General features: G+C 43.8%; 1 protein-coding gene across 6 annotated transcripts in view; it reads right to left on the bottom strand.

Moving 5' to 3' along the window:
- The window catches only part of ATP8B1 (ATPase phospholipid transporting 8B1), a 150,796-nt gene that overhangs the window by 78,821 nt on the left and 57,617 nt on the right, over positions 1-14,358 (bottom strand). The window contains exon 3 of one of the 6 annotated variants that reach the window (XM_074383365.1): positions 14,265-14,331. The exons of the other annotated variants lie outside the window; for them this stretch is intronic. The gene's annotated coding sequence lies outside the window, so the exon portion shown is untranslated. The remainder of the gene's footprint in view (positions 1-14,264; positions 14,332-14,358) is intronic. 6 annotated transcript variants of the gene reach the window in all.

Raw genomic sequence — 14,358 nt, 5'->3', positions numbered from 1 at the left:
GAGAGACAGGGTTTCACTCTGTCACCCAGGTTAGAGTGTAGCAGGATGATTATAGCTCACTGCAACATTAAACTGTTGGGCTCAAGGGATCTTCCTGCCTCAGCATCCCAAGTAGCTGGGATTACAAGCACATGCCACCATGCCTGGCTGGCTTATTGATTGACTGATTGATTGTAGAGATGAGGTCTCACTACATTGTCCAGACTGGTCTTGAATTCCTGAGTCAAGTGATCCTCCAGCCTTGGCTAGGATTATAGGCTTGAGCCACCACACCTGGTCCCATTTATGTCTTTAATCCATCTTGAATTGACTTTTGTATATGGTGAGACAGGGGTCCAGTTTCATTCTTTTGCATGTGGGGATTTATTTCTGGGTTCTCTATTCTGTTCCATTGGCTTACCCGTCTGTTTTTTTTTTTTTTTTTTTTTGCCAATACTATGTTTTGGTTACTACAGTCATTTTATATCTATAACAAGGTGACTCTGAAGGTACCACATGGAAATAGCTTTTATTGTTGTAAAATATATGTAACATAAAATTTACCATTTTAACCTCCCCCCGCCACCCCCGCCCCATTACAGCCTCCTGGGCTCAGCAATTCTCAGCCTCCTGAGTAGTTGAGACTACAGATACAAGCCACCACGTCTAGCTAATTTTTCTATTTTTAGAAGAGACAGGGTTTTGCCATGTTGCCCAGGCTGGTCTCAAATTCCTAGGCTCAAGTACTCTACCTGCCTCAGCCTCCCAAAGTGCTGGGATTACAAGCATGAGCCACCACACCAGGTCTTGTTTCTCCCCACTTCTTTTTTTTTAATTTTAATTTCTTAAAGCTGTACCATTGGGGAGTTTTAATTTTTTTGTTTCTTGGTTGGTTTTCTTTTTTTTTTTTTTTCATCTGAGATGACACAAACCATTGTTTGTTTTCTGAGACAAGGTTTCACTCTGCTACCCAGACTGCAGTGCAGTGGCATGATCCTAGCTCACCACACTCTTTTTTTTTTTTTTTTTGTGAGACAGAGTAGTCTTACTCTCTCACCCAGGCTGGAGTGCAGTGGCACGCTCTCAGCTCACTGCAACCTCTGCCTCTCAAGTTCAAGCGATTTTCCTCCTGAGTAACTGGGATTACAGGCGTCCACCACCACGCTCAGATCATCTTTGTATATTTAGTAGATGGGGTTTCACCATGTTGGCTAGGATGGTCTTGATCTCTTGACCTTGTGCTGATCTGCCCGCCGTGGCTTACAAAGTGCTGGGATTACAGGCGTGAGCTGCTGCGCCTGGACTACTACACTCTTGAATCTGTGGGCTCCAGCAATCCTCCTACCCATGCCTCCCCAGCCTCCGAGTAACTAGGACGGGAAGCATGAGCCCCCATAACTCGTTTTTTTTGTTTGTTTGTTTTTGTTTTTTTAAGAGGTAGGCTTCCCCCGTGTTGCTCAGGCTGGCCTCAAACTTCTGTCCCCAAGAGATCCTCCCACCTCAGCTTTTTATTAGCCATTTTCAGGGTTCTGTGGCATTAAGTGCATTTTCCACAAACATTATATAAGTAATCTTTTTCATCATTGCTTCCAAACTGCCAGGCATCTGGATATTAAGACATCTCCAGCCCTTCGAGGTTGAGAGAGGAAGCAAGCACTAAGGAATGGATTTGACAACCCACATGTCCACGACTCAAAGCAAGCAAGGCCTTGCACAACCAGCTCAGCACCCGCGCACACCTGCACCGGCTCAGTGAGAAGCAGGGGCAGGGAGCTCTACGCTAAACGTGAACAAATGTGCTCAACTCAGCTTCTCTGCAGTGTGCGTCTGTTAGAAACACAGACGCATACTGGAGTGATTTGGCTCTGTCATTTTAGTGTACCAAAGAAACAAATAGGGAGAAATCACTTCTATGAAGCCCTAAGTGACATAAAGAAGTTTTTCCCGGGTCTAAATAATGGTCCCTAAGGTCAGGTGCTGCGTATGGTATGGATTTGGAAACCTTATAATGCCTCTGACTGCCACTCCAGGACACTGCGGACAGGTATGCATTTACTCAGCACCCAGTAAACACCTGTGAGGGGCAGAGTACTATACCAGGCACAGGGAACAAAGCCACTTACTGACTGCCAGCGTTTTGAAAAAAACAGGTAAGCCAACTATCAAAGCTAGGAAACAGGCCGGGCACAGTGGTTCACGTCTATAACCCCAGCACTTTGGATGGCCGAGGTGGGTGGATCACCTGAGATCAGGAGTTCGAGACCAGCCTGGCCAACATGGTGAAACCCCATCTCTACTAATAATATATAAAAAAAAAAAATAGCCAAGTGTGGTGGCACACGCCTGTAATCCCAGCACTATAATCCCTGGGCGACAAGAGTGAAACTTTGCCTTCAAACAATAAATAAATAAAATTTAAGTTAAATTTTAAAATAAAATAAAATAAAGCTATGAAACAGAAAAGCCAATAGTATTTTGCCCCAAACACTCCTCCCATGTGTCTCCTCCTCTCTATCTCCACGGCCACCATCATCTCTCCCTAAAAATGCTCCGAGAGCCCCCTAACTAGACTTCCCACAATTAGCTTCCACACGACCACCAGAGGCATGCTATTCTCCTGCTTACACCCTTCCTGGATGTTATGGATTGAATTACAGCCCCCAGAGTAATGTGTTGAAGCCATAACACCCCTCAATGTGACTACATGGAGACAGGTCCTTTAAGAAAGTAGTTAAGGTTAAATGAGGTCATCAGGGTGGAGCCCTAATCCAATAGGACTGGTGTCTTTATTTTATTTTAATTTTTTTTTTGAGACAGAGTTTCGCTCTGTCACCCAGGCTGGAGTGCACTGGCGTGATCTCAGCTCCCTGGAACCTCCACCTCCTGGGCTCAAGCAATTCTCCTGCCTCAACCTCCCAAGTAGCTGGGATTACAGATGCACACCACCAGGCCTGGCCAATTTTCATATTTTTAGTAGAGATGGAGTTTCACCATGTTGGCCAGGCTGGTCTTGAACTCCTGACCTCAAGTGATCCACCCGCCTCAGCCTCCCAAAGTGTTGCACCCGGCCATAGACTAGTGTTTTTGGAAGAGAAATAAACACATGATCTCTCCTTCTCCATGCACACAGGGGAAGGGCCACAGGAGAACACAGCAGGATGGCAGCCATTACAAGCCAAAGAGAGGCCTCTCCAGAAACCAACCCTGCTGGCACCTCCATCCTGGACTTCCAGTCTGCAGAACTGTGAGAAAATAAATGGTTGTTGTTTAAGTCAACCAGTATATGGCATTTTATTATGGCAGCCCAAGTGGATTAGCACTAATCCACTATGAATTTCCATCACTTTAAGTCCAAACTCTTTCCCCGGCTCTAAGGGCTCTGCACACTCCCACACCCTCCCTCTTGCTCACTACTCCTGAACCCCATGGCCCTGCTTTCAGCTCCTCAAGCAAGCAAAGCCTTTCCTGCCCCAGGGCCTTTGCACATGCTCTTCCTAGTTCCTGGAATGCTCTTCTGCCAGTTCCTTGCATAATTGCTCTTTCTCATTCTTTAGGTCTCAACTTCAGTGCCCTCCTCCACTCATGGCATTGAGGACTCTGCCCTCCTCTTCCTGCTACCACTGGCCCCTGTGGGCACTTACATTTCTGTTTTCTTCCTAGCACTTACAATAATTTGTAAACATTTTATTTATCTGTCTCTCCCACCATACCGTAAGCTCTATAAGAACAGATTGGTCTGTGAATACACAGTACCTACAGCTGACACTGAAAGATCTGAGGAAAGAGCAAATCAACTTTCAATAAAGTCCTCAAGGTCTCAAGAATTGTCTTACATCAAAGATCTTTTTTCTTTCTTTCTTTCTTTTTTTCTTTCCCAGCTCGAAGTGAAAATACATCAAATTTCTTTACCAGCTTTGCACAGGTCACATTCACCACACGGTAACAGATTCACAAAGTCGCTAAACTAAGGATGAAAGATTGAGAGCAATGATGCGAGAAAACATGAATAGCTAAGTTCAGCAGTCATACAAGATAAAACTTTCTAGGAGTCTGAGTCATTTGAGGCCATCCAAAAACCACTGCCCAAGATTTTCCCATGTACACAAAACCAAACCAGCCCTCTGTTAGGGTACTGAAGATACCAAGGGTGAGGACTGATCTTCCTTGTTCATCACTAGCACCTACCAGAGTCTTGCATACAGGAGGCTCATTTGCTTCTGTCCTTAGGAGGCTTATAGTCTAGCAAGAATTGGCAAATTAAAGCCCGTGGGCCAAATTTGGCCCGCTACCTTTTTTTTTTTTTTTTAATAGTTTTATTAGAATACAACCTTGCTCATTCCTGACATACTGGCTATGGCAGCTTTTTTTTTTTTTTTTTTTTTTTTTTTGAGCTGGAGTTTTGCTCTTGTTGCCAAGGCTGGAGTGCAATGGCACCATCTGAGCTCACTGCAACTTCCACTTCCTGGGTTCCAGCATCCCAAGTAGCCAGAATTACAGGTATGCGTCACCACACCTGGCTAATTTTGCATTTTTTCAGTAGAGACAAGGTTTCACCATGTTGGTCAGGCTGGTCTTAAACTCTTGACCTCACCTGATCCACCTGCCTTGGCCTCCCAAAGTGCTAGGATTATAGGTGTGAGCCACCGTGCCTGGCCAGCAGCTTTAGTGTTATACTAGGAGAGTTGTGATAGAGACCTTTGGCCTCAAAGTCTGAAGTATTACTCTCTAGCCCTTTATAGGAAAATGCCTGCTTACCTCTGGATTAAAGGGAAAGTGAATGAGAGACACCAACAGAGCAAGCGATCAGCATCAAATGCCCACAGCCCGACAAAATTCTTATCGATCTGGGAAAATCATGCATGCTTTGGGAATGTGAGATAAACCACTAGATGTAGTGGTGGGGAAATGCCCCAAAGTAATGCAGGCGCCCTACTACCTTGAAAATGATTTCCCTTTCAATTGTTTCATAGCTGTGTACCTAGAAGAGACATGCAATTTCAAATATTTGGGGGATGGCACACCACCATCTCTCCTTCATCTGAGGATGTTATGATTGTACACTTTGTAATACATGGATGTCCAGTTAAATATGATATTTTGTCATTAATCTGTTTGCTTAGAACCATGGCATTGAAAGTAAAAGTAAATAAATGTTATTGCAAGTAGGCAAGAGATTTATCAGCATTAAAAAAAAAAGTTATCAATGTGATAAGCATTCAAAGATTTTTCTGGTCACGAGGTCAGGAGATCGAGACTATCCTGGCCAACATGGTCTTTATTAAAAATACAAACATTAGCTAGGCATGGTGCTATGCACCTGTAGTCCTGGCTATTCAGGAAGCTGAGGCAGGAGAATCGCTTGAACCCGGGAGGTGAAGGTTGCAGTGAACAGAGATCACACCACTGCACTCCAGCCTGGAGACAGAGAAAGACTCCATCTCAAAAAACAACAACAACAACAAAAACCCCAAAAATGAAGCCTTGTTTTATTTCAGTATTTTGATAATTATAATTTTATCAAATAAATGTGCAATTCTATATTTAAAAAAGTAAGCCATCTTCCTGACTAAATACAAATGGACTTGAGCCAGGCACAGTGGCTCACGCCTGTAATCCCAGAAATTTGGGAGCCCGAGGCAGGCAGATCACTTGAGGTTAGTAGTTTGAGACCAGCCTGGCCAACATGGTGAAACCCTGTCTCTGCTAAAAATACAAAAGTTAGCCTGGTGTGGTGGCGGGCGTCTGTAATCCCAGCCACTCAGGAGGATGAAGCACGAGAATCGCTTGAACCCAGGAAGTGGAGGGTGCAGAGTGGAGATCGCACCAGAGGCTGGGAGACACAGTGAGACTTCATCTCAAAAAAAAAAAAAAAAAAAGACTTAATTCAAATCAAATCCACCTAAGTCCTCACTCAAGCACCCCAATCCTCAGAAAAACCTCATTTCAGATATCACAGTAGAGATGACAGAAAATTCACCATCTCAAAAAACTGGATGCCAAAAATAGTTTCAGAGCCCTTAAATCACAGCGTGTAGTCACCACGGAATGAACAACGTCACCGTTAGGAAGTGGGTGGGTAGGTGGCAGATGTACTTCAAGAAATGGAAAATAGGATCAGTTTGAGATGACCTGGAAATAAGCCAAGCTGTGTGTCCGGAAATGACTTTTTCAGTGGTGCTTTTGAGACCAGCATTCAGGATGCTCCCATGCCAAGTACGGCGGACCCCCCAGCCTGCAGCCACACTGCAGAGAGCAGGGCCTCCTGCCGAGGCCAATTGGCTGTACCATTTACTGGAAAGAACCTGGATCTGATTCAAATAGCAGCTTTTTCACTCGTTTATAATTTGGGTACATTATTTAACATTCTGGAAGCTTATTTTTCCCATCTGTCACAAAAAAGGGGGGATTTTTACCTTTTAAATATTATGGGGATGAGTTTAGATAACTAACGGCTGTTAAAACCCCACAGCTTCTAATTGATAGTAGATACAATGTGCAAACATTTCCATTCTCTTCTCAGGGTTCTTAAAAGACAAGACTCAATACAAAGACTCAAAGAGTCTACCATAGATGGAGAGATCTCCTCAGCCCTTACTCGCTCCTCATCCAGCAACGGGGCCCTGATGGACAGAGCGGGAGCCTGCCAGATTCCTAGAGGGCAGTTTCTGTATTATGGAGCTGAATGCACAGGACTGTATATGGTCACTCCCTACCAAAACATCTTCACGTGGTCAGCGCCCCAGGTTGGGGTCTGCCTCTTAGTGGCAGGGCCAGTCTTCCTCCTCTCCTCCTGTAACGTTCCCCCACTAGGCAGCTAGCTGGTTAGTGGACTCCAGGCTTTTCTGTGAGCCTGCCTAGAAAGAAAAGGGAGTAGGGAAGAGTAGAAGCCAAGAACCATCCTTTATACCAGAGCCTGGTGTTGGTATTTCTTTGCTTTTAACAAAGCGGTGTCTCATTTTCCATCTGGCTTCTGGAGTATGCAGTCCTCTTGATCATAAACCCCAGAAGATAGGAGAGGTAACTGGCAGGACTTCCAGCTCGAACACCTAACACCCATCCCTCGTCATCTTTGAATGCTTGGCTACCAAATGCCTATGAGGTAAGTAAATGTATCAATCTTCTTCTATGGGGGAAGAGGCTCTGAGAGAGAGAGAGAAAGAGAGCCTGGGCAAGAAAGATTCTGCTGCCGTGCAATAAAACCTTGAAGTCAGAAGTCATGAAAGCACATGCTTTTGTTGCTACCACAAGGTTATGGATTAAAATGAAGGGAAACTAGTAGAAACAAAAAAAGTTGAGTTTTGCCACTATGATGATCTGATCTGTACATATAACCAACAACAAGGAGAAATCAGAGGCTGGGAAGGCCCACTTCCCTGATCAGTATCTTTGTTGTGTAATCTGATTTGTGTCCAGGGAGACCGGAAGTAAGGTTCAAATATTTATATTTGCTCATTCTTCACTTTTTTTTTTCTTTTTTTTTGAGACAGAGTCTCACTCTGTTGCCCAGGCTGGACTGCAGTGGCACAATCTCGGCTTACTGCAACCTCCACCTCCTGGGTTCAGCGATTCTCATGCCTCAGCCTTCCAAGTAGCTGGGACTACACGCGTGCACCCCCACACCTGGCTAATTTTTGCATTTTTAGTAGAGACAAGGTTTCACCATATTGGCCAGGCTGGTCTTGAGTTCCCGACCTCATGTGATCTGCCCACCTCAAACTCCCAAAACGCTGGGATTACAGGCATGAGTCACTGCGTCCCACCCTTCATCATTTTTTAAATGGCTTTTAAAGTACTCAAGAAGAAAGAGTATTTCCAAAATGTGTTTTTCCTCATTTTGTTTAGTATTATTAAAGACAATGCTGTAAAATATTTAACATACTGTAATATATGAGTGAACTGTATTTCTGTATGTTTTATGCTGTATGTGTTTTTTATTATAAATTACTCCTCTAAGATGGCCCCCAGTGATCCCAGCTTCTGGTAGTCACACCTTTGTTTAATTCCCTGTGAGGGAATTACACATGAGGTGCCATACACATGAGGTGATTTGCTTCCTTTTTTCCTTTTTTTTTTTTTTTGTTGTTGTTGTTATTGTCCTGATACAAGGTTTTGCTCTGTCACCCAGGCTGGAGTACACTGGCATGATCAAGCTCACTGAGCCTCAATCTCCCAGGCTTAAGTGATTCTCCCACCTCAGCCTCCTAAGTAGTTGAGACTACAGGTGTGTGCCATCACACCCAGCTAATTTTTTTGGTTTTTAGTAGAAATGAGATCTTGCTAGGTTTCTCAGGATGGTCTTGAAGTCCTGAGGTCAAGCAATCTTCCCGCCTTGACCTCACAGAGTGGTGGGCTTACAGGCATAAGCTATCGTATCCAGACCCTTTTCCTTCTTCTTTTTATTTATTGTTTTAAACAAGCCTGAGTTCCTGAACCTTGTTTTCTTTGTTGTTGTTGTTGTTGTTTTAGACAGTGTCTCATTCTGTCCCCCAGGCTGGAGTTCAGTGGCACAATCTCAGCTCACTGCAACCTCTACCTCCCAGATTGAAGCAATTCTCCTGCCTCAGCCTCCTAACTAGTTGGGATTCCAGGTGTGTGCCACCATGCACAGCTAATTTTTTGTATTTTTAGTAGAGACAGGATTTCGCCATGCTGGCCAGGCTGGTGTCAAACTCCTGACCCTGTGATCTGCCCACCTTGGCCTCCCAAAATGCTGGGATTACAGGTGTGAGCCACTGTGCTTGGCCTTGAACCTTGCTTCTAACCAATAGAGTATGATGCAGATAATGGGATATCACTTCCATGATTAGTTATAAAAAACTGATACTTCCTTCTTATTAGCCAACTCTTTCCCCTTCTTGGCTTTGGTGAAGCAGTTGCCCTATGGAGAGGCTCACGTGGCAAGAAAAGAAGTGAGCATTGACCAACAGCCAGCAGGGACTAGAGCCCTCCATCCGACAGCCCTTAAGGAATGCAGTGAATTTTGCAGTCACCATATGAACTTGGAAGCAGATCCTTCCTCAGTCCTGCCTTCAGAGAAGAATTCAGGCCGGGCTGACACCTCCATTGTAGGCTTGTGAGAAATCCTGACACGGAGAACTGAGTTAAGCTGTGCTCGGAGACTTGACTCACAGAAACTGTGAGATAATAAGTGTGTGTTGCTTTAACCTGCTAAGTTTTGGAGTAGCTTGTAACACAGCAATAGATAACCAATACAGATACAATTAGTTACAAGTAATAATTCTAGGATCAGGCACTCAATGTGGCCACTATTGTTTCCAAGTTATTCTAAAGAGCCCCTATCTAAAAGGAAGCAGAAATCTTCTCTATTATCCTAGTTAGTACAGACATACGCCACACCCTGTTTAGAATCTGCCCAGTATCCTATCCTACCCTATCCTACCCTATCCTATCCTATCCTATCCTATCTTATCCTGTCCTGTCCTGTCCTGTCCTATCTTATCATACCCTACCTTATCCTATCCTATCTTATCTTACCCTTTCCTTTCCCTTTCCCTTTCCCTTTCCCTTTCCTTTCCTTTCCTTTCCTTTCTTCCTTTATTTAGGACAGAGTCTCACTCTGTCACCCAGGCTGGAGTGCAGTGGTATGATCTCAGCTCACTGCAACCTTCGTCTCCCGGGTTCAAGTGATTCTTCTGCCTCAGCCTGTCTGGTAGCTGGGACTACAAGTGCATGCCACCACACCTGGCTAATTTTCATATTTTTAGTAGAGAGAGAGTTTCACCTTGTTTGCCAGGCTGGTCTCGAACTCCTGACCTCAAGTAATCCACCCACCTCAGCCTCCCAAAGTGCTGGGATTACAGGCATAAGCCACCATGCCTGGCCAATGCTCAGTATTCCTGAAAGTAAAATGACAAATTTGATGACAGTTGTAATTAGATAAAGAATCTCATGAAGCAATAGGAATAAAACATATTTAAGGTCTACATTGAATTTAAACTTTATACTCTTATAGAAACAGTATAATTACAGTTCCCAGCAGGAACAGGATTACGTTTTTTATTTCCTCCCAAGGCAAGATGTAAAAAATCTAGAAGCCTGGGATAACTAATATAAAACTAAGAAATCAATGATATCACTGTGGTGGGGACAATTCAGCCAGGATCTTTTCACATGATAGAAAAGGCTTCTCTGGGTCCACAGCTTCATCTCCTATTCCTCAGAAAGTCTGAGCCCTTTTCCACAAAGAAATGTTGGCTCCCTGGGTGTGGTAGCTCACACCTGTAATCCCAGCACCTTGGGAGGCTGAGGCAGGAGTACCATTTGAGGCTAGGAGTTCAAGAACAGTCTGGGCAATATGGCAAGACTCCATCTCTATGAATAATAATTTAAAGAATTAGCCGGGTGCCTGTAGTCCCAACTACTCGGGAGGCTGAGGTAGAAGGATCACCTGAGCCCAGGAGCTCAAGGCTGCAGTGAGCTAGGATTGTGCCACTGCACTCCAGACTAAAGACTAGGTGACAGAGCAAGACCCTATAACTATTTAAAAAAAAAAAAAAAGACCCCGTATCTATTTAAAAAATAAAATAAAAGCCAGGCACGGTGGCTCACGCCTATAATCACAGCACTTTGGGAGGCCAAGGAGGGTAGATCACAAGGTCAGGAGTTTGAGACCAGTCTGACCAACATAGTGAAGGTGGCCTCTGCTAAAAATACAAAAATTAGCTGGGCATGGTGGTGCATACCTATAATCCCAGCTACTCAGGAGAATCGCTTGAACCCAGGAGGCAGAAGTTGTATTGAGCCAAGATGGCACCACTGCACTCCAGCCTGGACAACAGAATAAGACTTTTTCTCAAAAAAAAAAAAAAAAAAAAAAAAGACTGGCTCTTGTTTCATCCTGTACAACTTCAATGGCGGTCATTAGAAAAGATACAGGGGAAATCTCAAAACCTTGGTCTTTCAGAGATGAGCAGCTTTTCATTCCCCTGGCTAAAGTTCAAAGAATTTCTTAGTCCAACATTGCCCTGCATTTCCTAGTAATATTATATTTCTTCTTGTCCACATAAGGCAGCCCCTTCCAGGACAAAGGATTTTTCATACAGATTGTCTCATGCAATTGTCATGGAATTATGCTGAGGCATGTTGCCAGGCAATGCCATTACATTTTTACTAATGAAAAAACAGGTGGTTCAAAGCTCGCCCATGGTTATTTAGCTCCTAGCTATTCAGGCCCTCTCCCCACATATCCTGGCTCTGTGCTCTCTATGGTACAATGAATGCATCATGGTTCAGATTGGAATTCAGGCACTGCCCAGGAAGCATCAGAGCCTGCTCCCCACTCCCCAAATCACCTGCTTCCCTCCCTTCCCCACGCCTCCTAACAGCATCATTAGTCACAAGAAAACCCTAAGCAAAGGAAGAATTTGACAAGCAAAATAAATCAAACTTTGAGGTCTACAGGCAGATCTATCCTGCGGCAATGAATTCTAAAATGTAAAATGCTTCCCAATGTATGCCACTGAAAAGTGCAGTGACATCAATCATTATTTCCTAGGTGTTTTTTGAGCTGGGCGATCTGGGAGTCACAGAGGTGAGCAAGAACTTAGGGTGGGTAGGGGAGAGATGTTAAGAAACCAAAAAACTCTGAGGCAAGTAAGGGCAGTGGAAAGGCCCAGCACCAGCGCAAGTGGGAGATCTGGGGGAAAGAGCAGAGCTGGGGAAAGGTAGTTTTGGAGTCACCTCCAAAAGTAAGGTGGCCCATGCAGCCTTGACCAGGCTTTATTCCAGGGTGTGAGAGGGCCCACTGAAGGTGTCTGCGAAGGAAAGAAAGCTGATCTGCATAGCGCTCATCTGACAGAGGGAAGACTGTGAGTGGCTGGGAAGGTGAGAGCCTGGGAGGGAGACCGTTCAAAAATCACCCCGGAAACAGCAGCTCCTTGTCAGTTTCTTCACCTGCAACACCAAGTGGTTCCACCTTATTAACTCCGACACTGTCACACTCAGCGACAACACTCAGTGCGTGAATTTAGCCATAGCAAGAAGAAATACAGGCTGGGTCTGAACATGGTGGCTCATGCCTGTAATTCTAGCACTTTGGGAGGCCAAGGCAGGCGGATTGCCTGAGGTCAGGAGTTGAAGACCAGCCTGGCCAACATGGTGAAACTCTGTCTCTACTAGAAATACAAAAATTAGCCAGGCATGGTGGCATGAGCCTGTAGTTCCGGCTACTTGGGAGGCTGAGGCAGGAGAATTCTTGTACCCGGAAGGCAGAGGTTGCAGGGAGCTGAGATCGCACCATTGCACTCCAGCCTGGGCAACTCTCCAAAAAAAAAAGAAGGCCTGAATTAGGGTGGTAACAGCTAGAAAAATGTGCTTAAAATGAAGTCAGGGTGGGGCTGCCATTCTTTTGTCAAGAAAATGAAAGAACAAAATGTAAATGAAAGACTGGGGCTGGTTCCCATAGGGTAAGAATGCTGTCATTCCCAGATGTTTATTTTGGAGACTCACCCTAAATCCACAATGTACTTTTATAGTAAATAATGAAAGTTACCAGGAAAAAAGCATTGTTATTTTTACATTCAAATGTCATACTTGTTAGGGACAATGGCCTCATTTTTACCCCATTACCAGTAACTCTATAATTAGGTTTCAAAGTGATATTCATGATTAAATCATACAAAATCATAAGAGCTTTATAATTGACAGCTACCTGGAAGCAAACCCTCTAGGGTAAAGTAAGTCTGTGGAGCTGAATTAATTTTAATGTTAGAAGACTCACCAAGCTATTGATATAAAGATTGTACTCCCGAAAGACATACGAATCAGCATAGCTTTCTGGAATGAAATATAAACTTTGAAACTTTTGATCTGCAGAGAGACAATTTATATTCCCCATCCAGACTCACTAGGAACAGCTTGTTTGAATGAAAAGGCAGCAGAAGAGGCACATAAGTAAATAGAAATGATAAACACATAAAATGATACAATAAAAGATTAATCTTACTAGTAATCAAAGAATGGCAAACTGATGAAAACATAAGACACCATTTTACCCCTAATCAGTTGACACCATTCAATGTTTTCAATGTTGGCAGTGGAGATGAATGAGTCCTCACCCACATTGCTGCTGGCCTTGAAATTAGTATACATATTCTTGATGGCAACACTTTAAGTACCCAAAACACAAAAGATATATTTGAACCAATCACCTCATTTACAGAGCCTTTTCCAACAGGAATACTTCAATGAAAGGACTCTTCTTCAATCAGTTTTTTTTTTTTTTTTTTTTTTTTTTGAGACAGAGTATTGCTCTGTCACCCAGGCAGTTGTGCGGTAGTGCCATCTCAGCTCACTGCAACCTCTGCTTCCTGAGCTCAAGCAAGTCTCCTGCCTCAGCCTCCCAAGTAGCTGGACTTATAAGCATGCACCACCATGCTTGACTAATTTTTGTATTTATAGTAGAGATGGGGTTTCACCATGTTGGTAAGGCTGGTCTTGAACTCCTGACCTCAAGCCATCTGCCCACCTCAGCCCCCCAAAGTGCTGAGCTTGCACCACACCCAGCCACAAAATTTTTGATTGGCGTCATTAGTTATAAAAAGCAGGAATGGAAACCAAATGAGTGTCCAACACGATTATGTTTTTACAACTATTATTATTTTTTTTTCTGAGGCAGGGTCTTGCTCTGTCACCCAGGCTAGAGTGCAGTGGTGCAATCATGGCTTACTGCAGCCTCAACCTCCTGGGCTTCAGTGATTATCCCACCTCAGCCTCCCAAGTAGCTGGGACCCCAGGCATATGACACCACAACTGGCTAATATTTTGAAAACAATTTTGTAAAGACAAGGTTTCACGTGTTGCCCAGGCTGCTCCCAAACTCCTGTTCTCAAGCAATCCTCCCACCTCAGCCTCCCAAGGTGTTGGGATTATATGCATGAGTCACCATGCCTTACCTACAATTTTTTATGTTTTAGTGTAGTTATTTAAAATAACAGCTATTTTTAATAACACTATGGGATGAAACATAGGAAATGTTTTACAGCATTAACCACAGGGATGAGGCAGAAATCAGACCTGTGTTCTGTAACTGCAGCTTTGTAAATAATACATTTGTTTTTAGAACATTTGCACTGAAAGATACATAACTCCCTGTGTGTTTTCCCTTCCAAAATAATCAGCACTTAATAATAGCTATCCACTCCCCATATCCAAACACTGCTGAGCAATTGCTTATATACTAGGTATATTTCGTGCAACTTTTACCACACACACAAAAGGAAGGGATTATCCTCATTTTGTGAGGTTAGAGAGTTTAGATGACTTACTTCTCCAATATATTGAGGTCTCGACCAGGTCTGTTTGTCCCCAAATCTCTTAAGATTTATCACAGTGCTGTTCAAAGGGGGAGAAAAGTTGGAT

The sequence above is a fragment of the Saimiri boliviensis genome, chromosome 13 (assembly GCF_048565385.1).
Source record: "Saimiri boliviensis isolate mSaiBol1 chromosome 13, mSaiBol1.pri, whole genome shotgun sequence".
Classification (NCBI taxonomy): Eukaryota; Metazoa; Chordata; class Mammalia; order Primates; family Cebidae; genus Saimiri; species Saimiri boliviensis.
This window is presented reverse-complemented; position numbering and strand designations above follow the sequence as displayed.